General features: G+C 42.7%; 1 protein-coding gene across 8 annotated transcripts in view; it reads left to right on the plus strand.

Annotated features, from left to right (window-relative positions):
* The window catches only part of ank1a (ankyrin 1, erythrocytic a), a 117,049-nt gene that overhangs the window by 30,494 nt on the left and 60,821 nt on the right, over nucleotides 1–25,734 (plus strand). The window lies entirely within an intron of this gene.

The following is a 25,734-nucleotide window of genomic DNA, read 5'->3' on the forward strand; positions in this document are numbered from 1 at the left end:
TCTATGTTGTTTTTGTCTACTTTGAGTCTTGTTTTAGTCTACAGTAAGTGTTGTGTTTTATGTGTTGTGTTTTATCTATTATGCTTTCTCCGTGTTTTGTGTTGTCTTTGTTTGTGTGTTGTGTAGATGGTGTATTGTTTGTATTGTGTCCATAATGTGTTGTGTGTGTGTTTGTGTAAGGTAGTGTCTAGTCTGTTGTTTGTCAAAGTAGTAAGTCTACGATGTTGGTGAGTGGGGGTCTCGTTTCTCTGCAAAAGTATGCAAAGTAGACCGTAAGACCAGAGAGGGCTCTTTGGATACAATAGTTACACATGCGTCTGCAGCTCAGCTACTGTAATGCTAAAGCTACCAGCTCAGAGTTCCACACGAGAGCTAATGGTCTTACAGGTGACCCCTACAGCACATCGCCTTGTGCTCAAAAATAACACACAAAGTCTCTCTCTCCCTGGCTGTGCATTGTATCTCGCAAAGTGTGTGTGTGTGTGTGTGTTTATGTTATCCTTTGATCCTATGGGGAAAGAGAGAAATTGATGTTATTGTGATCTTAGATGTTGTGGTGTTCATGTTGTTCAGTGTGAGAGAGTGTGTATGGGCAGGTAGACGTGTAAGGTGTGTGTGTTGTGCTGTGAGTGTATTAGCTGTGCTGTGGTGTTTTGAACTATCTGCTAAATATTTGATATAATGTTTTCCAAACTGTGAGTGAATTTATGTAAGTATGTGCAATGGCTTTCCAAACATTTATCAGTGTATATCCACTTTCCACCTATCAGTGTGTTTCAGTATACATTTGTTTGTATGTCTGCCTTTTATGTGTGTGTGTCTGTCTGTATGTTTATGTCTCTCTGTTTATGTCTGTCTGTCTGTCTGTTTATGTCTGTCTGTCTGTCAGTCCTTATGTCTGTATATGCACTACAGAAAATGTGCACATCTATATGTATGTTTGTCTATAATACACCCTCATGTAGTTACTGTAGAGATAGAATTTTAAGGATTCCAAAACTACTATTAATTCAAGAAGAAAAGTTCTTAAAAGTACACAAACCCATGAGATCACCATAATACCCCCTTACACGCAAACACACATACACACTTGAACTGTGTACAGTCAAACAGGCCCGGGGAAGACTGGTGTTGTCTTTCGACTGCCCTAATGAAATCTTATCCTCACACAGGCAGAATGCCAACTCAGTGGCAGTAAGTACAGTCAGGTGGATCCCCAGAGTGGCACCCAAATACAACCAATACAACATAAGTCATTCACCTTACCAGCAGTCATTTAAACAGGAACTGAAGGGTATTAATTCAAACTAGACTGGTCACTAACCCTAACCCTATAACTAAAACTTGGTTGAATAGAGGATCTTGTTATTGTTCTAGAAGTTAGTTAAACAAAAACAATAAACATTACTTCACTTTCATCTGCTGGCTGACTGTTCCTCAGTCTAACTGCTGACAGAGAAAAGCACCACCCCAGATTTCACACTATAACAAATATGGTTGTGATCATTTAATGTTGAGTACACTTACAGGACTGGATAGTGCCAGACTTAGCTATATAACCCTGAGGATTAGCAGCTACAAAAGCATTTTCTTGTTAGTTTGAATTGAGCTTGGCAAGATCTCACACCTCTGCCTGTGTGTACCACATTCAGATGATCCCTTTCCCTTTATGCAAGCTTTATTATCTCCCATGTTTTACTAACCATAAGGAAAAGAGAAGAGAGGTTTTAACATCTTCTACAATATACCCTAGATGACATACTGTAAGTATGAACACTATTAATATTCAAACATCCTCCAATCTGGTACTTTTTACCTGTTAATGAACAGCTCAGTTCATACTTTCCAATATGCCTCAAAAGCCAAAGTGACAAAGCAGAATACTGCATACATAATCCATGCTCATTTACCAAGGCCTAAAACAGTTAAATCATTAAAACATTAAAAAGCTGTTCCAATTTATGCAGCATTGTTACATTTCCTACTGTACTGTAAATGGGGTCATACGTGATGTGACTTTAATGTCCTTTTTCTTGTTGCAAGGACCATAGAACACAGCACTAGAACACAGCACTTTTTAGCAGCTGACCATGCTGCACCATCGCTCCATCCATCAGTACCAGCATAGTTAGCTGACATCAACATTTATAAGAATATGCTAGAATAACTAGTTATTTTTACTCAGGTATGCTCTATCCAAAGAAATTTAGGAATGAAGCCCAGGGATGCCTGGCTTCAATCTGTGCTGGTTAAGCCTTGTAGACATCCGGCTTTCCAACCAAAAAGGCACAGATATCTGACACTATGATGATTATTTTGGGAAAACTTTGCATGGTCTGCACTGGATAAAACTCATGCAGCCTCTGGATCCAACATGTTGTCACCCTTTTCAGGAAATTACAGGCATTTAGTTTCCATTAGAAAGCACTCAAAGATCATCTGATGTTTTCCTCAAAGGTCATTTGATTGAACCACTAAAATGAAAACGAATTAGCTTGGATAACAGACTCTCTGACTTCACAGAGAGTCTGGCCTAGATCCATTGACAAACATTTATTTCCTGGTTGGTGGACGCTTGTCTGAAGTTTGAAATCATTGGAGTTCAATCACTAATGTTTGGTAATGACGTATGTTAACCACGGGGACACAACGATAACAATAGGCTTGCAACTTAAACGTAATCGCTCTCAGGAACGCCCTCTGTTCGCTGGTTGGTTCGGAGAGAAGTTGCCAGAGTAAACAAAGTGAACGAGAGCTATTCCAGACGGAGTACTGCAGGGACATGTAAATGAGCGGAAGTACGTAAACAGGCGGAGTCAGGCTAAAAAATAATAATAATGATTTTGATTTATACAATGGATTTCACATTCACAAGGTCACAAATGGTACAAAAAATCAAATAACCGTGACAGGACATAAATAACAGATTGTAGACAACCATTTTACTAACATCAACAGGCAGGAGCAGTAAGGAAATACTGATTTTGAAGGAGGGTGTCAAGGTCTTTGAACAAAAGTCTTAACCCTTAAAGGAGTACCGTCACACCGGTGTGACGGGAATGTTGGGAAATTAACATTCTAAAGAATATCTGGGTTCATTGAATTCAACATAGAATTTTAGAACCTTCAATTGTTGCGGAACTTAGAATGTTCAAAAACCTACACCTTTAAGGGTTAACAGCCCCACTGAGAAGACTCAAACATGGGTGGGGGGAGGTGTAGTGGTTACAGAACTGGGCTTGCATGCAGTATCCTGTAAAGTATGGGTTCAATTCCTAGCTTCCACCTTCGTGCCCTTGAGCGAGGCACTTAACCCTGAGTTGCCCCGGGGACAGTGGCCCTTGTAATAAGGTGGCTTTGGATAAAAGAGTCTGTTAAATTAATAAACTAAATAAGTAAAATATGGGGTAAAAAGTTGAGGTGATATGAAACTACTTAAAAGCAGGAGCATGTAAGAACTTGCACTTGGGTACACCTTCAGTGTTCTTTTTCAACATGAGGGTTGCAGGGTTCCACGAAAGTCTACCGTATTGCCCCACACATTGGAAAATGGTGTTAAAGGGGTACACAAAAGTGATGAACAAAATCAGGTTCCTGCACAGTAAACCAATGTTACATGGTGCAATACCAGGTGTTCTGGGCTCACTGTGATAATGACAGAGATGCCTACATAGAGATTCTTTAAGGGTTGGTATAAAATGGAAAGGCTTCACCATTTTTAATATAGCTGGTAATTATATTAAACTTTTTTGCCTCTCAATAATTTTTGACAATCTGACAAGTCAGTTATCTATAATTAAAGATGGATTTATTTAAACTACTATGTGCACTTCAATTGAATGGATGAGATAGCTTCACACTTGCACGCCCACTGTTAACATGGAAACCTCTTCTCCTGTTTTTTTTGCTTTCTTTCATTAATCTACTACACACAACCCTCCCTCAGCATAATCACATTTTCACAACCACTTTTAGGCTAAATAATAAAATTGGAGTGAAGGTTAGATAAGTTCTGGCTACTAATTCACACATTCACATTAATTGGCTACTATTTCAAATAGCAAGTAAGGTTTTAGGTTCTACACAGTCGGTACAGCTTGCAATAGACCTCTGAAGTTCGCCAACAAAAAAAAGCTGCCAACCTTGCCCATATAAGGAGATCTGAGTGCTAACTGAAGCTAACTACCTTAGTTAGTTAGCTCTGGGGTTGCAGAAATCTAAGTTTGCCGTCTTAACGTACCGAAGATCACAAGAGCCACTCGAAGGCAGAGAACAAAAGTGTGTTGAGCAAAACGTCTGCATTTCAGACTTCTTAGACCCTGCGAGATTTTAACAGGTGCGATAGGAAAAATCGCAAGATCTCAGATCTCAAAGATGGTAGCTTTTTTTGTAGGAGAACTTCAGAGGTCTTTTGAAGCAAGTGTCGCTGTCCATTAGACTGTTTTTTTTTTGACACATCAGGTTACAGGTCCCACACTGGACTGTAACTGACTTGAGTATGGGAGATGGGGATGCTAGGAAGAAAGTTAAAACCCATGGATACTGTAAACTTTTGCTGGTGGTATCAATGATTAAGTTTACTCAGCCATGTTTTTGCAGGGGAGTTAAATAACTGGATACAATATAGCTATCAAATATATCAGCTGTCTGCAAAGATATCAGGATCAGGATTGCCACACTGAGACATGTTAAGTATAATTCCTCTGGAACATTTGCTTTAAAACATATTTACATTCAATGTAATGGTACTCAAATTTAATATAGAATTTAGGCCAGTCATGTTGAGCTCATTTTATTTTGTCAAAAAATACTAGATATACAGTTGGAAATAATTTCATCCTGTGCTTTTCTATGATTGTAATAATTTAAATGATTTGACAATATACCTAGAGTGGTCTGTTGGAACCACTTAGTCCAAGGGAATTTAGGAGGGGAGCCGGTGGAGGGCTAGAATTCCTCCGAGCGGTCCGAGTGAACATCCTCATCCTCGGAGGGAGCTGGAGGGTCGTGGACAGAAGACGGGACAGGTACAGGACAGGAAGCCGGGCGGGCAGGACGGTTAGGGACCCCTCTGGGGCGGCCCCTACGGATTGCAGGTTGATCAGGATGCAGACGGTGGAAGTCGGCGATGAGTGTCCGGTCCACAATCCGACTGGCTGGCACCCAGGTTCTCTCCTCAGGTCCATAGCCCTCCCAGTCGACGAGATACTGGAGGCCCCTACCTCGCCGTCTGGACCGAAGCAGGCGTCGAACGGTGTACACCAGCCCACCGTCAACGAGGCGAGGAGGAGGAAGCGCCACGGGGACCAGCGGGCTTTCATGCGTCGGCTTGACTTTCGAAACATGGAAAGTAGGGTGCACCCTCATGGAGGTTGGCAACTGGAGCCGGACTGCGGTTGGGCTGATGACCCTCTGGATAGGGAACGGGCTGAGGAATCGAGGTGCCAGCTTACGCGATTCCACCCGCAGTGGGAGATCCTTGGCTGACAGCCACACCTTCTGGCCAACACGGTAGGCGGGTGCCGGCGATCTTCGGCGGTTAGCCCCAGTGGCATAGCTGACAGCTGACTTGAGTAGCGTGGCACGAGCTTGTGACCAGGTACGACGGCAACGGCGGGCATAGGCGAGGGCAGACGGGCAGGACACATCTCCTTCCTGGCTGGGGAACAGGGGGGGCTGGTAGCCATACACACTGGAAAGGTGACATACCAGTGGCAGAGCAGGTGAGGGAGTTGTGAGCATACTCTATCCACATCAGTTGTTGTGCCCAAGCCTGGGGTTTGCGAGAAACCATGCACCGCAGCGCCTTCTCCAGCTCCTGGTTTGCCCGCTCGGATTGACCATTGGACTGGGGGTGGAACCCAGAGGTGAGACTCACTGTGGCCCCTAGAAGACAGCAGAACTCCTTCCAGAATGTAGAGGTGAATTAAGTGGCCTCGGTCATAGACAACATCCCTGGGCAGCTCGTGTAGACGGGAAGACATGATCAAGAACAGCCTGGGCAGTCTCTCTGGCAGATGGCAGTTTAGGGAGGGGAATGAAGTGTGCCATCTTGCTGAACCGGTCAACCACAGTGAGAATGACCGTCATCCCACCTGATGGTGGGAGGCCAGTTACAAAGTCCAAGGAGACGTGGGACCAGGGTCGCTTTGGGCACAGGCAAGGGCTGGAGTAAACCAGCGGGGGCCGAAAGTGGAGGACTTGTTCTGATTGCAGGTGGGGCAGGCACGGACGAATTCTCAGACATCCCTTCTCAAAGAAGACCACCAGAAGCTGGGCAAGGAGATGGCAGGTGCTTGCGGAGCCCGGTGGCAGGCAAGGCGGAGTTGTCCCCACTGTATGACCCGGGACCTCAAATTCTCTGGGGCGAAGAGACGACCGCCTGGGCATGCACTGGGACTGGGATGGTCACGGAGGGCCTCTTGAATTTCCTCTCGATATCCCAGGTCAGGGCAGCTACGCACGAGGGATCGGGCAGAATTGATGCAGGTTCCTGGGAAGGGGCGTCATCCTTATGAAACTGACGGGAGAGAGCGTCCGGCTTGGTGTTCCGAGAACCTGGGCGGTATGACAGGGTGAAGTTGAATCTGGTGAAAAACAAGGCCCAGCGGGACTGTCTGGGGTTAAGACGTTTGGCATTGCGGATGTATTCGAGGTTTTTGTGATCGGTCCAGACCAGGAACGGAACTGTGGACCCCTCCAGCCAGTGACGCCACTCCTCCAGGGCAAGCTTGACAGCCAACAGCTCACGGTTTCCAACATCATAATTGCGCTCTGCAGGTGAAAGCCGGCGAGAGAAAGATGCACAGGGGTGCAACTTGTTGTCCTCCTCTGCCCGTTGAGAGAGTATGGCCCCGACTCCCACGTCTGAGGCATCCACCTCGACAACGAACTGCCGGTCTGAATCCGGCATCTGGAGGATGGGGACAGTGGTGAACCGGGCCTTGAGGGTATGAAAGGCTGTGTTGGGCTCTGGGGTCCAGAAAAAGGGGTGTTTGATGCTGGTCAGAGCTGAGGGGAGCGGCGACGGAGCTGTAGTTCCGGATGAATTTCCGGTAGAAATTGGCAAAACCGAGGAATTGCTGCAACTTCTTCCTATTCCCCGGAACTGGCCAGGAGGTAACTGCCGAGACCTTTGCGGGGTCCATCTGGATATTGCCTTCAGCGACGATGTATCTCAGGAATGACACAGTCTGAGAATGGAACTCGCATTTCTCCGCTTTGACAGAGAGAGTTCTCCAGGAGCCGTCGAAGAACCAGCTGGACATGACGGGTGTGTTCGGACAGAGTTCTGGAGAAAATTAAGATGTCGTCCAGGTACACAAAGACAAATTTATTCAGCATGTCCCGCAGCACATCATTCACCAGTGCCTGGAATACCGCTGGGGCGTTGGTGAGGCCAAATGGCATTACCAGGTACTCATAATGGCCGGTGTGGGTGTTGAATGCAGTCTTCCACTCGTCACCCTCCCTTACTCGCACTAGGTGGTAAGCATTTCTAAGGTCCAGTTTGGTGAAAATAGTGGATCCCTGGAGCAACTCAAAAGCAGAGGTGAGTAAAGGCAGAGGGTACCGGTTCTTCACTGTGACATCATTCAGACCTCGATAATCAATGCAGGGGCGAAGAGAACCATCTTTCTTTCCCACAAAGAAGAACCCGGCACCAGCAGGAGAGGAAGATGGGCGGATGAGCTGCCAGGGAGTCCCTGATGTAATCCTCAATAGTTTTTCTTTCAGGAGGGGATAGTGAGTAGAGGTGACCTTTGGGTGGAGCAGTCCCAGGGAGGAGATCAATGGCACAGTCGCACGGGGGCGGTGTGGGGGCAGAGATGTGGCTTTGGTCTTGTTGAACACCTCTCGGAGGCCATGGTAACATTCAGGGACATTAGAAATGTCGGGGGCAGTGCTGGGGGGTACTGAGCCGGGGGGCAGTGAGGCAGCACTCAAACAGGTCAGGTGGCAGGCATTTCCCCACTCTTACACAGTTCCGGAGGCCCAATCGAGGTGAGGATTGTGGAGATGGAGCCAAGGGTAGCCCAGGATTAGGGGTTGGCCTGGAGAGCTGAGCAGGTGGAAGCGGATGGTCTCGGTGGTTTCCTGACACCATCATTGAGATGGGGGCTGTGATGCTGGTAACTGTGCCAATGCGCGGACCGCCCAGGGCCCGGGCTGGAACAGGAGTGGACAAGCGATGGCTTTCCAAGCCCAGCTGACGAGCAAGTCCTGTGTCAATAATGTTTGCTTCTGCGCCAGAGTCCACCAGGGCTGCCAGGGTGTGGGTGGAATCAGACAGGTGAAGACAGACTTGGATGAGGGGTTTACGGCTGATGGAGGGCTGAATGTTCATTGAGCTCATCCGGATTCCTCCTACATCTGGTGAGCTCCGGCTTTTGCTGGACAGGTGGCGACTCGATGACCATCACCACCACAGTACAGGCACAAGTTGGAGGTGATGCGTCGCTGGCGCTCTGCAGGGGTTAGGGAGGCGCGGCCGATCTCCATCGGTTCAGACTGGTCCGGCTGGCTAGATGGTGTGGCAGGTGAGGACAGAAGGGCAGTTGGGACACTCTGTGTGCTGGTAGATGGACTCTGGCGTCCGCCACGACGGCGGCCTGGATCCTGGGCGGGTCGATGGACAGCCAGAGCAATGGCTTCATCAAGAGTGGGGGTTGATCATGGGAAACCAGCTCGTCCTTTATGTAGTCCGCCAGGCTGTGGAGGAAGGCATTCACCAATGCTTCCATGTTCCAGGAGCTCCGACTTGCCACAGTTCAAAAGTCGATGGAGTAATCCGCAACAGTCCTTCTGCCTTGGCGAATACTCATCAGGGTCCGAGATGCCTCGGCTGTTGTGGGATTCCAAATCGAATACCTTGAGCATCTCCTCTGCGAATAGGTTGAAGGTCGCACATGCTGGGGTCTGGCGCCGAACTCCGCCATTCCCCAGGTGAGTGATCGAGCCCCGCCCCGTCCTGGTGAGTGATCAACGGAACCGACCCTCGCCTTCAGTGGCAAAAGTCCTGGGTTGCAGGGGACTAAACTGGACACCGGTGAGCAGGCTCGTCAGGAACAAGGACCACAAAAGGTTGCCAATGATCATTGCGCTTCAAAAGTTTATTTAAGGGTTGGGGTTATGGGGGTTTCAGGGTTCCGGGGACAAGGACCACAAAAGCCGCCACGGGGTTAGTTCATTGCAAGAGTCTGCGTGTGTGTTCCCCAGTAGCCGAACAGCGATGGCAGGAGCTGGATGATCCGGGAAGTCCTGGGGAAACACACACACAACAGCAATTGAAACGAAGCAGCAGTACAGTCAAGGACTAGGCGTATTCGTGAGAAGAGGGACGGAAGGCAGGTCAAGATTACCGGGGATGGAGAACACAGAAGTAGTCGAGCGGGTCCGGGATCACAGGCAAAGAGTCAGAGGCGTTTTCCAAAACAGGCAGGTAACTGGTGCTGGTTGCAGACGATCTGACAAGTGTGGACTGAAAAGCAAGGCTTTATATACAGGGCATGATGAGTGGTGAATGCAGTGCAGCTGGTAGGTAACGAGGGTGAGGCAGAGCAGAGCAGAGCAGGAACAGGTGGAGGTCATCAGACTTCAATCAGCGTGTGTTACCAGGCAGAGAGAGAGCTCATGACAGGAATGCATATCCAATCGAATATCACATACTCTTGCGTCTTCATATAAACAAAGATTTCCCCCTGAGAATGCTCGTCTAAACGCGAATAAAAAAATGAAGACGAGACGCCACTTCTGCGTCTTCTCTTTTCATCGTCACCGTATAAACGTAGCCTAAGTCAGGGGTGGGCAAACTTTTTGGCTCACATTGGGTTTTGAAAATTGGCCGGCGGGCCGCACGACCCCAGCCCCCCCACGACACACACATAAAAAAAAAATATATAGCCTATAATTTAGTATGAAAAGTATTTCTTTTAAAATATTAATTGCTTAAAAATACTGCTAATTATATGCTGTTTAACAAATGTATAAATTGTGCACTGTCGCTTTAAGACAGTCGCTTTAATTCACGTTTATTTCTCAATGATCTTCTGCCTGCTCCGCTATGGCTAGTGCTGTACCTACGGCTGGGCCCTCTCACAGTTTTTAAATGGTCAGTAGTGGGAACTACTGTTGCCTTCATGATTTCCTTTTAAAAGTTTCTTATAAGAAGGAGATATCAATTATCAACAATGACAAGCCAGCTGGAACCTGCAGCTCTCTCTCCCTCTCGTGAGTGCAGACGCGTTCCCAATTAAATGGATTGCATAATGTCCATGTTAGATCTGCTGCAAAGGAGATAACTAACAGTTAACTTAGTTTAACATGATGTTATCTCTATTTAACATGATGTTTTGATATTGAAATTGTAAACGTTCTCTGAGGAGAGTGAGAAGCAGTTTGCAGTAAAGCTAACCAACGTCGTCTCTATCGCAGGAAAAAAATAGCGAGCAGCCTGATAACCAAATGAAATGCTCGGCGGGCCGGACGAAAGTGCTTGGCGGGCCGGATCCGGCCCGCAGGCCGCAGTTTGCCCACCCCTGCCCTAAGTTGTTAATTGCCACACCCCTGGGCGCATTGTTTAAAAATTAAATATGCAAAATAAGGAATTAAACTTTGCGCCAGGTGGAAAACGAGTTTTACGACATGCGCCAGGGTGCAAAATACAGCCCAAAGAGAAAAAAACACTATTGATTAACAGTTTACTAAATTGTAACAACTTTTTGTAGACTAAACTTTTTTTCAGCTATCATTGACTGAACTGTAAAAGATAAGAATGATAAAAATTACTCAAATTTGACTAAACATAATAAGCATTTTGTTGAAGACCAAGACTAATAGTAAAATGAAAAAAAAAAAATGAACAGACTATGATTTTTTACATTTACAAAATGAGAGCTAAGTATATATACTCTTTTGATCCTGTGAGGAAAATTAGGTCTCTGCATTTATCCCAATCTGTGAATAAGTGAAACACACAGTAAGGTGAAATTAGGTCTCTGCATTTATCCCAATCTGTGAATAAGTGAAACACACAGTAAGGTGAAGCACACACTAATCCCGGCGCATTGGGCTGCCTGCAACAACAGCGGCACTCGGGGAGCAGTGAGGGGTTAGGTGCCTTGCTCAAGGGCACTTCAGCCGTGCCTACTGGTTGGGGTTCAAACCGGCAACCCTCCGGTTACAAGTCCGAAGCGCTAACCAGTAGGCCACGGCTGCCCCTAGAGATCTATGAAAAATGTCAAGGTGTACTGGATTGCAATCAAACGCAACCTTTAAATGAGAATTTCTGTGGGCGAAACCTGTAAAAGAGGGTGGCCACATTTCAATAATATGAATTTATAAAACTGTTGGATCCATATTGTAACACTATATGGCCTTGATGTGATGGTTTGTTTTATGTTTTAAAAGAACACGGCAACTTTTTGGGAAATTATCTTATCTGCCGTCTACCCCAGGGTAAGATAAGAAGATGCAGACCCTTCTCTCTGCGTCCAATAATCTAGTCTGACACCGTTAAGCCTAGCATAATTCACTGAAAGTGGGTTCTAGCTATAGGCTAGCTAGTGTTGCCTGTATAAATGGTTTACTAGACCAGCCAAACATTAGCAAGTTGCCACACTATTCAATTGCTATGTTGTAACTTAAGTTTAGTACAGTGTTATACTGCTGTACAGCTTGCTTTACATAGGAAATTATAACTGATAATACCTGAATGATGGGTCATCATAGGTACTGTAACTATAGGTGACTATAGGCCACTCTATAGTCTATATCAGGGATGTCAAAGTCAAATACATTAGAGGGCCAAAAAAACAAATTTGCTACAAGCCGAGGGCCGGACTGGTTCAATGTTCATTAAAACATATTAAAATGACTGCACGTAACCTATTGAACCAAGACGTGTACTGTATTTTATTTAATGATTAAATGAATAATGACTGTGACTGAAGTGTGGGCAAAGTTTGCACAAATGTACGATTTGTCCCATCCTCACCGACCTTGTCATAAAACTTGTTTAAATGATCATATGATGCCTCCTTGCTGCTTTGTCGTCTACATCAGCCTTTCTCAAACTTCTTTGACCTGAGGCCCAGTCAAGGCATACTTTGGGGTCATAGGGCCCCCCTACATGAACCCACCCCCTCCTCCCACCCCCCATTAAATTATCATAATGATATCACAATTATTATTATTTTTATACTATATTGCTATACATGCACTTCAAAACAGTCAATGTTTAAAATGCTAAGATTGTTCACAAAAGTTTGTGAAAACATGCACATCAGAGTACTGCTTTACTAATGTAAAATATAATTAGGCCTACAATAGTTTCATTGTTTTTGCATTGTTGCATGATGCTTGCATGAGAAATACTTCTCAAAACAGCAGTTATATGGGTGCCGTTGTTTTGGGATGTTTCCCTCATGCAAGCATCATACACTGATGGAACATTTATATGTTATTTAATTACATTTAATTTGAATGCCTGAATGTAAGGATTCAGGAGACACAATACCAGCTTGTGTGAATGGTAAACGGCGGATCAGATCATGCGTTAATCACTGATCTGGAGATCTTTAACTATCTTTAACTAAGACTAATTAATAGCTTTTGGCTGACTAATACTTTAATACTTAATGCCAAACAGTGTTTTGCAGTATATAGTTTGTGCTCTGTTTTTTATGGAAGTTGCATAAATCCACGTGGTTCTATTAAATGTTGTTTCATAATTAGCCTTCCAATAGGTTGAAGCTTAGCTTTGCTACCAACGTGCACACGCATGCATTGAATAAACGCTCATACCACGACTTAATTCTATGCCTCTATGTTTGATGACACCAAATTAACAAGTATTTCCTACTAATTGCAGAAATGTTTGTTTTCTTTTTCTGTCCGCGGCTCCTTGACCAATTGCGTAGCAAATTATAAGACGATGGCCCGGGAATAATTTCACTCTGCAGACCATTGTCCACATTGCGGACCGCGGCCCATAGTTTGACAAATGGTGACCTGCATGCTGCCATATTAAGGCCTTTTTACGGTGTGTTTTAGCCGGGTTTTCGTGTGGAAGGCTCTGTAGAAATCTGGCACCCTATTCAACGAAGTTAAACTGAAAAAGCGTGCCGTTCAGACACCAGAATGAACGAGTTCACAGTAACGTTCATCAGGCAGTCGTAGCCTAATACAGTAGCCTACGTTCAGTTCACGTTCGCTCAAAATACATATGAATGAGTGACTTTCGTTCAATGAACGATTTCAGACACTGGGGAGGGGGGTAGCTGAAAGTTGACATCTGCCCTGACTGAATACTGATGAATAATGAAGCCGAGGCCCACTTGCGGCGCTGCAGTGAGTTCGTGGGCTACTGTTGCATTGTGGGGAATGGAATGGACTATTGATGCGCAAAACAGCACCCGGCGGCTGTGGCCTGCGGGACGGTTCTAATACTAATCAAATATCATCCCGGGGGCCGTAGATAATTCATTCGGATCCGGCCCGCAGGCCTTGACTTTGACATGTCTGGTCTATATTAATGCAAAGGTTGACTGTACAGTAGCTCTAGCAGTGTAAATCATTCAACCGTATTCTCACTATGTTTCAAGAGAACTTTATATTTGTATCATACACATTATCATTTATACTTATTGCATTCTATTTTTATTCTTTATTCATGATTTTTGATTTTATAAATTCCTCAATTCACTATACTTTTATGTTGTAATCATATTATACCTTTAAACACATTCAACATTAACAATGTTAATCATTATTAAAACACAATAATATTTGTATTTGCATACAATGTACAGTGCTAAGCCAAATAACCTTACCTAGCCTGATCTGAGTAGAGAAAGTAGAGAAATTTGTAGAATTAGGGCTGGGATAAACGATTATTTTTTAAACGATTAATAGCGATTATTTTTTCGATGCATCGATTATCTCCCAATTAATTCACTAATAGCAACTTATACATGTTTATTTACATATCTGAATTCTTTAACATTGCAATATATGTTTATTGCTCTTAAAATTCCAAAATAAAAGACTATACAAGTGCAAAGTAATGCATTCTTAGTCAGAGGTAGCATTCAATAAAGTTCAGTAGTGTATGTCTAATTGAGTGGAAATGCATGGATTCCAGTTGCTGCTACTGGAAGAGACTGGAATCCATGCATTTCCACTGAATTATTTTTGGAATCTGATCCCTTATCATACCTGTTCATTCTTACTCGTTGCTCGACTTATCGTGACAAAATTCAAGATGGCTGCAAACGCTAAAGTTCGTGAAGATACTGTCTGTATAAATCGTCTTGTAAGTAAACTACCAGTTCTTTTTCAAAGTTCTCAATGTCTCGTTTTAAATGTCAGGGCCCTCAGAAGTCTACCATTGAAGTGTGGAGATCCATTGAGCCTCGTAAATGGGTGTAATACAGTGATTTATTTGCATGGCTAGCCCGATGCCGAAGCACCACTATTGAAAAAGCTGTTGGTAGCATCGGCTAACTAGCGCCAGATTTTGGAGAGCAGGGGACAAGCCGAGATGGGCTATGAGACAAACGTTCACACTCGGTATCATGTTTCAATACACTTTAGGTCAATATCACACCGGAATTCTCCTTTAAGTGCCTTGCTCAAGGGCACCGCCCCTATTTTATATTTTCATTGCGTCATACGGCCACCTTAGGAACATCCCAAAGGGCTAAAATGAGCACTGAGATTATTGTCCCATCTCCTTTTTAGGCACAGTCATTGTTTTATTGCAAAACATTGAAGGCATACCTGAAGGATAATAGTTGACAAGTGCTGGACATATTTATAAAAATATATAAGTAGAGCCAATTAAGAAAGTATATAATATATAAACTAAAGTCTATAAAATGAACATGGATATCGGGGAGCACTTTCTATCAGGACTCCAGAGATACATCATTTTTGTAAGTAAATATTTTGATTGATTGATTGATTTGTTTATTTAAGTGTCAAACACCATGGTGCCCAGCCCTCATGGGCTTATTAGACACAGCAGTAATAATTTGACAGTTATCTCCAGATAACCACGTGACGTAACACAGAACCCAACATAACATAACTAAACCACTAAAAATAAGTACACATACAAATAGAAATGGCTTGTCATATGGGATACAACATACTTTGCCCCAGATACCAGGCCTTTTCTATAAATTTTGCCAAAGCAAAAACATCATGTAAGTAAATAAGTATTTTCATTTGACAACACCAACACTTTTCTTACCTTTACAAGTGGCTAATGTACACAGCAGGTGAAATGTTTATTTATTCATTTATGTCATTTACCAGTGTTGTCCATCATGGAATCATGAGACTGAAGACAGCTAGTATTAGCTACTGTATCTCCTAATTAAAATACTGTGTAAGAGTGCTGGACAGGTAAGATGGGTCACATTCAAACATTCAAATGCAAAATGTAATAAATAGTAGTTTATGAAGTAATGTAGAAAAATAAATGTAGAAATAGCAAGTACTTGTAACACATACCAAGTACTTGCAATAAATACTGCAGTAAGAGCAGTGTTCATTTATACACTGGCAGTATTCATACATAGGTTCAAAACACAAATTCATAGAGTATGACAATATGGTTATACTAAATCTACACCTATATGGTTATACTAAATCTACACTAAGTATCTCCAGGGATTAAAAACTGTTCACATAATAAGAAACAGATTATTTTCTTTGCTTCTTTTTTTATGTATTTTGTTTTTTTGAAGGCTTGACAGACCATATGAGTCCTCCTAGCTGCTAAAAAAATGATAAAAATGATTTTACATAACCTTAGTTTATCTTTAAGGATAAGGTTATACCTAACATTAGTTATCTTTACATGTATGTAAATGATAAACATCATGTGTAAACATGTACATTAAATAACGTAATTGTTGGTCTGGATAATCCCCTGAGCATAAATGACAGCGGCTGCACATGTCTTCAACAGATTTTTTTCTTTAAACCAAACCAACTTTTGATAGATTATCATTTATCTTGCTGTTGAATGTCTAAAATGGGGAGTGAGTTCAGGTGGGACTGTATGTCATGTTACTGAACATGTCAGAGGAGAACATGGATCTTGAGGTAGGCCAAGGTCTTTGTAGTGCACACTGATGATTTAATGTTGTGCAAAGTTGCAGATATTTACTGTTTTCTCCTTCTGAGATGTTCTACACTACTGCTATATTTAATCACTTCTGTAAGGTTACCGTTACTTAACATTAATACTAAGTCTTCACTTGTTTTCTTCCTGGGTTAGGCTTAGTTATAAATAAATAGCCATTGCCATTAAAAAAAAAGAAAAAAAGTTGCACATATTTTAAATGCTATCTTTCATACAGTATACCTTTGACCAGTACTCCTCAGACATCTATTCCTGACTGATACATTCTGATCTGTTAAACATGGCATTGCTGTTACAAACCAAAACAAGCAACATCTGTATTAAAGCGATGGTTCAGAGTAATTTCACCCTAGGGTCCTTTGCACCATGACCCCGAGCCAAACACCCTCCCAGAACCTTTTTTCCCTTGGTCGAACCCTGGTCGAGTAGCGCTGTCAGAAACTAATGACGTTCTGCAGTCGAAATGGAACCAACTTTTATCTCATAAATTACCCCACTAATAATGCCCTGAATGGTACGAAACTTCTACAGTAGTACAACTATGACCTTTAGTCCAATAACGAGGCATTAGAAAGTTTGTAAGTGCACCAGGAGTTTTAAGGAGTTTATTTGGGCAGCCGTGGCCCACTGGTTAGCACTCTGGACTTGTAACTGGAGGGTTGCCGGTTCGAGCCCCGACCAGTGGGCCGTGGCTGAAGTGCCCTTGAGCAAGGCACCTAACCCCTCACTGCTCCCCGAGCACCGCCGTAGTAGCAGGCAGCTCACTGCGCCGGGATTAGTGTGTGCTTCACCTCACTGTGTGTACACTGTGTGCTGTTTGTGTTTCACTAATTCACCGATTGGGTTAAATGCAGAGACCAAATTTCCCTCACGGGATCAAAAAAAGTATATATATACTTATACTTATTTAAATAACACTGGCCTCTGCATCTGCTACTATACCGCTGCGTCAACGTTTCTTCCGTGATTTGGGAAAAACCCGTAAAAGTCCTGGCAGGAAGCGATTACATCAACGTTTTTTGGTATATCCAGTTTTTAATATTTTTTCTCGAAGTGTTTACAACTTAGTGTTAACTAATAATTGTTGCAAACTGGACTACTAACAAAACATTAGTGCATTCATGGATCTACATCCTTATGCATGCTTCCTGCCAGGACTTTTATGGGCTTTTCCCAAATCACAGAAGAAACGTCGACGCAGTGGTATAGTAGCAGATGCAGAGGCAAGTGTTATTTAAATAAACTCCTTAAAACTCCTGGTGCACTTACAAACTTTCTAAAGTACTACTGTAGAAGTTTCGTACCATTCAGGGCATTATTAGTGGGGTAATTTACGAGATACAAGTTGGTTCCATTTCGACTGCAGAACGTCATTCGTTTCTGACAGCGCTACTCGACCAGGGTTCGACCAAGGGAAAAAAGGTTCTGGGAGGGTGTTTGGCTCGGGGTCATGGTGCAAAGGACCCTAGGGTGAAATTACTCCGAACCATCGCTTTAATAATGTTCAACATAAAGAGGGTAATACAGTGGCTACATCTGTTTAAGTCTGGTGACTGGTGGATACATCTGTTTAAGTCTGGTGACTGGTGGCTACACCTGTATAAGTCTGGTGACTGGTGGCTACACCTGTATACTAAGTCTGGTGACTGGTGGCTAAATCTATATAAGTCTGGTGCCAAACTTTTCTGATTACGACTTGATTACTTGTCTGACAGCTTTGAATTTGTGGCATAAGGTGAACTTCTTTGATCTGTTGTCCAGCTGTAATTGGCTTTAAAAAAAAGCTACACCAGTAAAAGGTGAGCATCATTCTGAAACTATATGCTTTAGTGTCACCATACACTGAATTCCAAAGAGCCTTCCCAAACATCCTGGTTCATCTACATTTATTGATTTTAGTAGACACTGTTGTCCAACGTGACTTACATATGTCAACTATATTACAAGGGATTACATTGTCCCCGGAGCAACTTGGGGTTAAGAACCTTGTTCAAGGGCACAACGGTGGAAGCCGGGAACCAAACCTTCAACTTTCAGGCTACTGCACGCCCTTAACCACTACACTACCACCAGCCCAGTTGATACAGCTGCCACAAGGTTTAGTAACCGTCCTTTACGCAAAGTAATGTTTTTGTACATTCAGAGGGTAATGGGACATGTAATTTTAACTGTTTTCCTACTTTCCCTCTGAAACAATAAATGCATTTTAATGGTATAATTTGCCATACTGTGAATATCTTTCTTTTAGATATGTGTTCATAATTTACATGTAACTCAATGATTATGTGCCAAATCACATAAACTACACAAGTTTTATGATCTTGTGTACAACTTTTTGTGAATTTACTATAAATCCCTTTAATGTGACTATGAATCTAGGGATTGTTTTATTCATGGGAAAAAAAACATCTAGCTGGTAGGATTTATGGGTCCTTTCCACCACCCAACTCCTTCCAGATCATTCCAGGTTGCTTCAACCTTTGGCAACAATCAAAAATAATAATAGGTGGTGGGAATTTTTAAGTGCAGGCTTTGCAAAATTTTCTTAATGCAAATACCAATACCAAATACTAATATGCAAATGTGGTTGAACCTTACCTACTGTACAGGTGAGGTCCTAAATTGGAACAAGTCTGTTGTCATCAAATTTTCATGCAGGCTAAAGTAAGCTCTTAATAGTCTCCACTAAACCACCGCCTATGTTCTATTTAAAAGGCACTACAATTTTGGTGTTGAAACACAATGGCCCATGACAAGCTGCCCTTTTCCGTCGTCCCTAATATCAGCGGCTCTGAGCGCACAGCATGTGTCCCAGCGTGGGTAGCATGAGGCGGACTGACAGCAGAGCCAAAGGCCCTCAGCAGTGCTGTCCTTCCTGCTCGGCCAGGCAGAAACTTGACTCAGCATTTCCGCTCTAGTCCTCTCGCACAGGAAGTGATGAATAAATAAGGGAGCTGCTAAAGCACCACCATGCAAAGCATCAACACAGCCACCTTAGATCACAAGACCATAGATCTGTACCTTTTTGGCTTGGCCAAGGAAGAGATTTTAGGCCTCTAGGTATGAACTACAGTGTTTCCCAGAGAATTGAATTCCATTTGTAGTGGTTGGTTTGCAGAATTAACTTGAATGCAACCGTTTTTAACAGATTAGCACAGCGTGGTTATGATGCTAACCAGATTTAAGCACAATTTAGTACAACCTGGAAAATCATTATGTGGTGGTCAATGTTGATATTGTGGTGGGCCGCCACAATTAGGTCAGTGTATGGGAAACACTGAACTATAGTATCTCTCCCCATTGGTAAAAAGTAGGGATCTGGGCACGTACAGTATTCACAAAGCCTGTTAAGTTTAAAAGTGACTCCTAAACTTTGATCTGACTTTTCATCTGATATCAACGTAGGCTAGGGTAGAAATTTCTATTGAAGGCTTTTCTTGTCCCATTTCATATGGTTATTAGTGGAAACTGATGCCTATAGCCCACACAAAAGAGAGATCACCACAGCAGAGGGCAGCATATTAAAAATGTCTAGGAAGTGGAAATTCTAGCTCGTATGGCGCCTTGGACAAGCCCTCATTCAGCCCCATTTTTATTTAATGCTGTTGATGCTAATGTTTAGATGCACTTAGCCTGCTACGCAAACTCCTAGACATTTACACACCTTATTTGTTTTGATGCTCCAGATGAAAACATAGCCTATATCCTCAGTGAGTAGACTTATTATTTGGCAATTTTTTGATAGCATTTCAGTTTGACTAATTTTGGTACTCATTCATACATTCATACTAAGTTAGAGATGCATTGTTTTGATAGGTTCTCCCGAGGTAAATCTACGGCCTCGTTCCTCTCCATCTCACTTTTCAGAAGGAGATCTTCTGCAGCTTGCCTAGTTCACAAACGCCCACTCCGACAATGTTAAATGGCATGCTATCTTCAATGTGACATGAAAATAACAGAAATTAATCCTGAAAGTGTCACAAAGAATATTCTCTATTTTTTGCCTCCATGCTGCCCCTGCCTATATCAAAATTTGCCACTGGTCGTAGGGAAATGTCTGACAAATACTCACTGCATCTGTTTAAAGCCATGCGATGTCATAAAGGGTTTCTGAAGGGTCTTCCAATTTTATATGGGAATATTTCACCATATCCCTTGTAACTTCAATTCAAGGGGTAAGGGGTAGGGGTTAAGATAAGACTTGGGATTGGGCCTATGAAGCGCATACCAACTCACCAGCACAGGCCTGTCACTCTCCAACCTACAGTATCACCAAGGTAATTGAAAGCAATTGTGTGCATGTGACTTGACCTCAGTATAGCCAGTCACAGCCAGTCTTAGTTCTTGGTAAAGTGTGTCCTAGTAGGTTGTGAATATGTCATCTTTGTTTGCGAATATTTTTTAAGAGAAATCATTTAGTTAGAACGTTTTTTTGCGGTTTAGGAGTACTCTTAGTGGCAAATAAAATGCTTTAACTTAGGTCCCAATTTATAAATGGTAGGGACCCAAAAAAAGAGTGATTATTTGTCCAGATCCTGACAAAATAGTGTCAGTTCTAACAAGATATAAGATATGATTTTAACCTGGGTAGTAGTTGGTTTCATAGTCATTACGACTCTGAAAGCCATCTGTCAAAATACACATTCAAAACAAAATCTTTCACGCTTGATTCAATAACAGATTGAGGTTAAAGGGTACTTTAAATAATCAAATGATGCAGGAATCTCTCCTGTAATGGTAAACAACCATGGAGCTTTATGACTGTAAACTCCTAAGAAGAAGGTTATGTGAACTTGATCGAAGCTGACAGCTACAGAGACACATCTCTCTCTACAGAGGTCACAAGTTCATGACAAGGTTCTCCAGGGATGTCAACATCTGTCATTCAGATCACTGCTATCCTGGACATACTATTCCCTAAGCTTTTTATAACAGTAATTCCCAGCAAAGGTTGGCAACACACTTTACACTGTAAACATAACTGTTGTCCATTTATGGATTTCATTCTTGCTTAACACTGTTCATCAAAGAGGGTGTTTTTTCTTGATTTTCTTCTTGCTATTTTTAAAAAAGGTTTTAACTCCAATTTCCCCTTGAATGTAAATAACAGACAGCGATATGCAACTCACTAAGGAAAATACTCTGCCTTAGGATGTGAGGGTGAGATGTCTCTCATTTAATTCATTTTAATTAAATGTGGGACTGTAATTTAGTGTCCTGTACAAATTCTACAAATAGTACGAAAACGATCTGGAGACAGGACAGTTAGCTCAAGCCTTAATTTTGGCCTCAGGTTCACTGTCCACACAGTACCTACAGCTCTCACACATTTAAAAAAGCTGATCATGTTATATTGACCCATGTCACTCAAGGGTGCACATCATTTCAAGGAAGATCCAACAGGTTTTGTTTACCATGCAACAAATAATTAAAATAGTTCATATTTTGCATATCTTTACACTAGGTACACCAGTCTCTCTGTACAGTGAGACAGAAAAGTAAAAGCCCTTTTAGGAGAGGGAAATTAGACAGAAAAATTACATGGAACAGATGGATATAGAGAGATATAGAGAGATATACAGTAAGGAGGTAGAAGTGGGGCAAGGGACAGACAGAATTTAAGTCTTCAGAGGCTGACCCATCTAACTTACTCATAATTCAATCGGCCTGCCTAATGACTGCTGAGGCCAGTGGACACACTCACAGTGGACTTCACTCATTCATAATGCACTCCATGTCGTTTTACTATCCAGTGACCCATAATGCACTCTGTTCCTCTGAGTACCCTGCCTGTCCAGTCAACCATGCTCCTCTACTCCTTGGGACACCATTCTTCCCTCCAAATGATTTATGGGTTGTGGGATGTGCATCCTGACAGCCCTGAAACACACTCCTCACCATCGCCATCAGTCTTCGGGAGATTATATAGAATGACAAGTTACCCAGTTTTCCTAGGCTTGTGAGCCAAATTCCTGACAAACCTATGTTGTGTCTTTACATGGTAAAAGACAAACTACAGAACAGAAGCAAACAGCTGATCAAAATTAATGTGCTCAAAATATGTATCAAATTTATAATGCCCTCATCCAATACACAAAATAATGTGAACAACACAGGGGTTGCTGATAAGGTGTTCCTACTTTTTACTGTGCATTTTATTGGTTGCATGTGGGTGCGCATTCTGGGTTCTTTTGTTAAAGTTCAAAATTGATGATTTCCTTCCCTGTTAGCTGTAATTCAAGCCAGTCGTTCAGCAGCAATTATATGCAATTAGGTTTCATGTTGCCTACAGTCAATCCTACAGTCATTAACATTTTAATTAAAGCCTTAACTGAATAGAGGTTTGGTACAAACCTTATGATTCATGAAATTGCATTATTCTTAAATATAAAGGCAAATGATTCTGAAATGAGCAAAACAACACAGTTATTTTTTTTCTCGCAGGTCAAGATTTTGGTTAAAGCTTTTTGTGGGTGAAAGCAACACCAGGTCATTTGAATAGAGAGAAAGTCCAGGTCCTAGCTCATGAGTATTGCTTAACCATTGCTTAGAAAAAAATACTGGACAGCCTCCAACTCAAGCTACAGCCATGTCTCACCCCATACCCTTTAATGATGTGTTCTGTGTTGTCATTAACATTTTCAACACTTTATCATGCACATCATCATACATTATGTGAAACACTTACATTTTCCAATCATACCAACTGAATCAAGTCTTATTTTAAACCCAAATGTAAAACATTATGTTTTGTTTCTGAGTCCGATAAGGTGTAAGGTAGTTTAAGTGGCCATTCCCTGCACAGCGTTGCATGTGTCCCAAGGTCTGAAAACTGAAAGCAACTCCTCAGTCCCTTGAGAACTTAAATTTGCCCCATAAACAAGAAAATACACATAGCAATCTGTCACATTGTGATCCATAGGGAATGCTAATTAATTAAAGGGCTACAATGTATGGTTTATTTTTCCGTAACAACAAGCTATTTTAAAACTGCATAGCAAAGCACTCACTTGCACAGTGTGTGTCTACAGGATAGGAAGAAGAAAACTATTCAAATCATGAACAAGGATTTACTGTATGCAGATGGATGCCAAGAATGAATTCTGAAGGGTTCTTTACTTGACACAAAGTACAGCTGACCCCTCTGTCCAATACTGTGCAAACATCACTGGATGAAGAGGACATGCAGACAGAAACAGGGGTGTGAAGATGAGGAGGTACAGAGACAGGGAGGGATAGAGAGACAAGTTAGAAATGGAAAGAGACATCAAAAGAGGGTTGTAGACACAAAGCCAAGGCTTAGGGGTGGACAGAAAAAGAACAACTGAGCTAGAAAGGACAGCAGAAGAGAAACAGGGAAATACCACGCTGAGCGTGAGAGTTCTGCAGAGGCTTATGTCACATCTGGGATTAATATTAATGAGAGTGGTGTAAATATTCATTGATAGGGCCGCGATGTCCTGCCTCACTGCAGGAGAGAGGGAGACCGACCTCAGAGCAGTTTCTTACAGCCACAATCCAACACACCTGTCTGCCTCAGCAGCTAAAGCAGGAGAACAAACTTCATGTGTTTCAAGTGTCCTATTTTATAATTCATTTTCTGTGTGCTTGGTGTGCGGCTGAATTTGAAATATGAACGAGTGAAATTGTTTGTTTCCAAACCATTTTTTTTATCATTATCTTCATTTAAATCTTTCTGTCCTCTCATGTTTTCAGACCAACATTCTCATTCTCTCTCTCTATATATATGAAACACAATGGGATCTGGGGTGGTCTACAGTGATAAATGAGTTCTGTCCAACACTTTGTCATTTTTTCTATTCTTCTCACTCCCTTTCTTTCTCTGCCTCTATTTTCTCTACCCTCTCCTCATGTATGCTATTTACATAACTCTGGTCTGCTCTCTGAGCCTGGCAGTCATTGTATTCAGTGTGTGTGTGTGTGTGAGTGTGTGTGTGTGTGTGAGAGAGAGAGAGACAGAGAGGGAGAGAAAGGGAAACACCAAATGTCTATGCCTGGCGATATGCATGTGAAGAAATGGATGAGAGAAAGAGAGAGAGAGAGCAAAGAAGAGGGAGAGCAGTGCCAGTAATGCAGTAGTTCTCACGTGGATCTCCCACACCGTCTCCGTTGTGGTGCAGTGTGCATTAGCCCCCATGGCCAGTAGGGGGAGGTGGCGCTGTATTGCTTTAGCTGGCCTTGAGACATAGCAGCTCTGCAGCAACTACTATCAGTAACAGCACTCAGTGATAATAACACAAACAATATTACTTCTAGGGCAATTCCACAGAAAATTGACTTTTTGTCACATCCATAACGCCAGTAAAATGCCTTGGCATTTGTACGATTTGAATGATAACATTCATTTTTTGTGCATTTTTTCTCATTTACATTCTTCAGCCAAAAATAGCAAATGCTCAAATTTCATGTAATCATTCACATCATACCATACCATCACATTTTACTGGCGTTATGGATGTTACAAAAAATTTAATTTTCCATGGAATTGCCCACTAATGGTAATGGTAATAATAATGAAGATCAATATATGTGAGATGTGTGTGTGTGTGTGTGTGCTGCTGGTGTATATGTAGTGCTGGTGTATATGTAGTGAATGTGTGTGCATATTGTATATATTTTCTGTATATGTTGTTGTGTTTTTTTAAGCATTTTCTGATTAACGGAATTGGTGTACCTTCTAAAACTGTAGCGTCTGAACAAGCACACACGCACTAAGACTCAGACAGAAATGTACGCACACACACGCACACGCACACACACACACACACACACACACACACACACACACACACACACACAGACACACAAAACAAGGCCCGAGATACCTCCTGACTCAGTCTCCGTCCCACAGCGGAGTCTTTAGTAGTGGAGAGAAAGGGCTGTCGCCATGGTGATTAGTGTCTTTTCTGTGGCGCTCGCTCGACCTGCACGGCTGCCAGAGACACTTTCACTCCTTTTCATCCCTTCTTTCCACTCCTCTTTTTTCAGCTGCTCCTTTTCTCTTTTCTTTTAAAAGAAATTGTTTCGCCCGTCACAATTCAGTGGCATCGAGATCAGGCACCCCCAAAACACACACTCGCCATACACTTGTCACACTCACACAATTTCTCACATACTAACACACAAAACACACAGTCTCACACACTCATCTTCAGGAGACCATGTACCATCTCTCTCTTTCTCTCACACACGCACACACAAAAACACAGATATGCACATAGAAATGGAGGCACACACACACACACACACACATAAAATGAAGTCCATTGGCAGGAATGTACTTTTCCCAGACTTTGGCCAAGAGAACGAGGAAGGGTAAAGAGAGGAGAGGGAGAAGGAGGGGTGATGGACGCTTTATTAAACTAAACAAGGCAAGCCCCTTTCAAATGCAGGGCCCCCTCTCACACTCTCTGACTCTCTCTCCCTCCTCACCTCCCTCTTTACCCTCTCTCTCTCTCTCTCTCTCCCTCCTCACCTCCCTCTTTACCCTCTTTACTCTCTCTCTCTCTCTCTCTCTCTCTTCCTCCCACTCCTCATCCCCCTCCTGTTGTATGTCT

The sequence above is a fragment of the Alosa alosa genome, chromosome 5 (assembly GCF_017589495.1).
Source record: "Alosa alosa isolate M-15738 ecotype Scorff River chromosome 5, AALO_Geno_1.1, whole genome shotgun sequence".
Classification (NCBI taxonomy): domain Eukaryota; kingdom Metazoa; phylum Chordata; class Actinopteri; order Clupeiformes; family Clupeidae; genus Alosa; species Alosa alosa.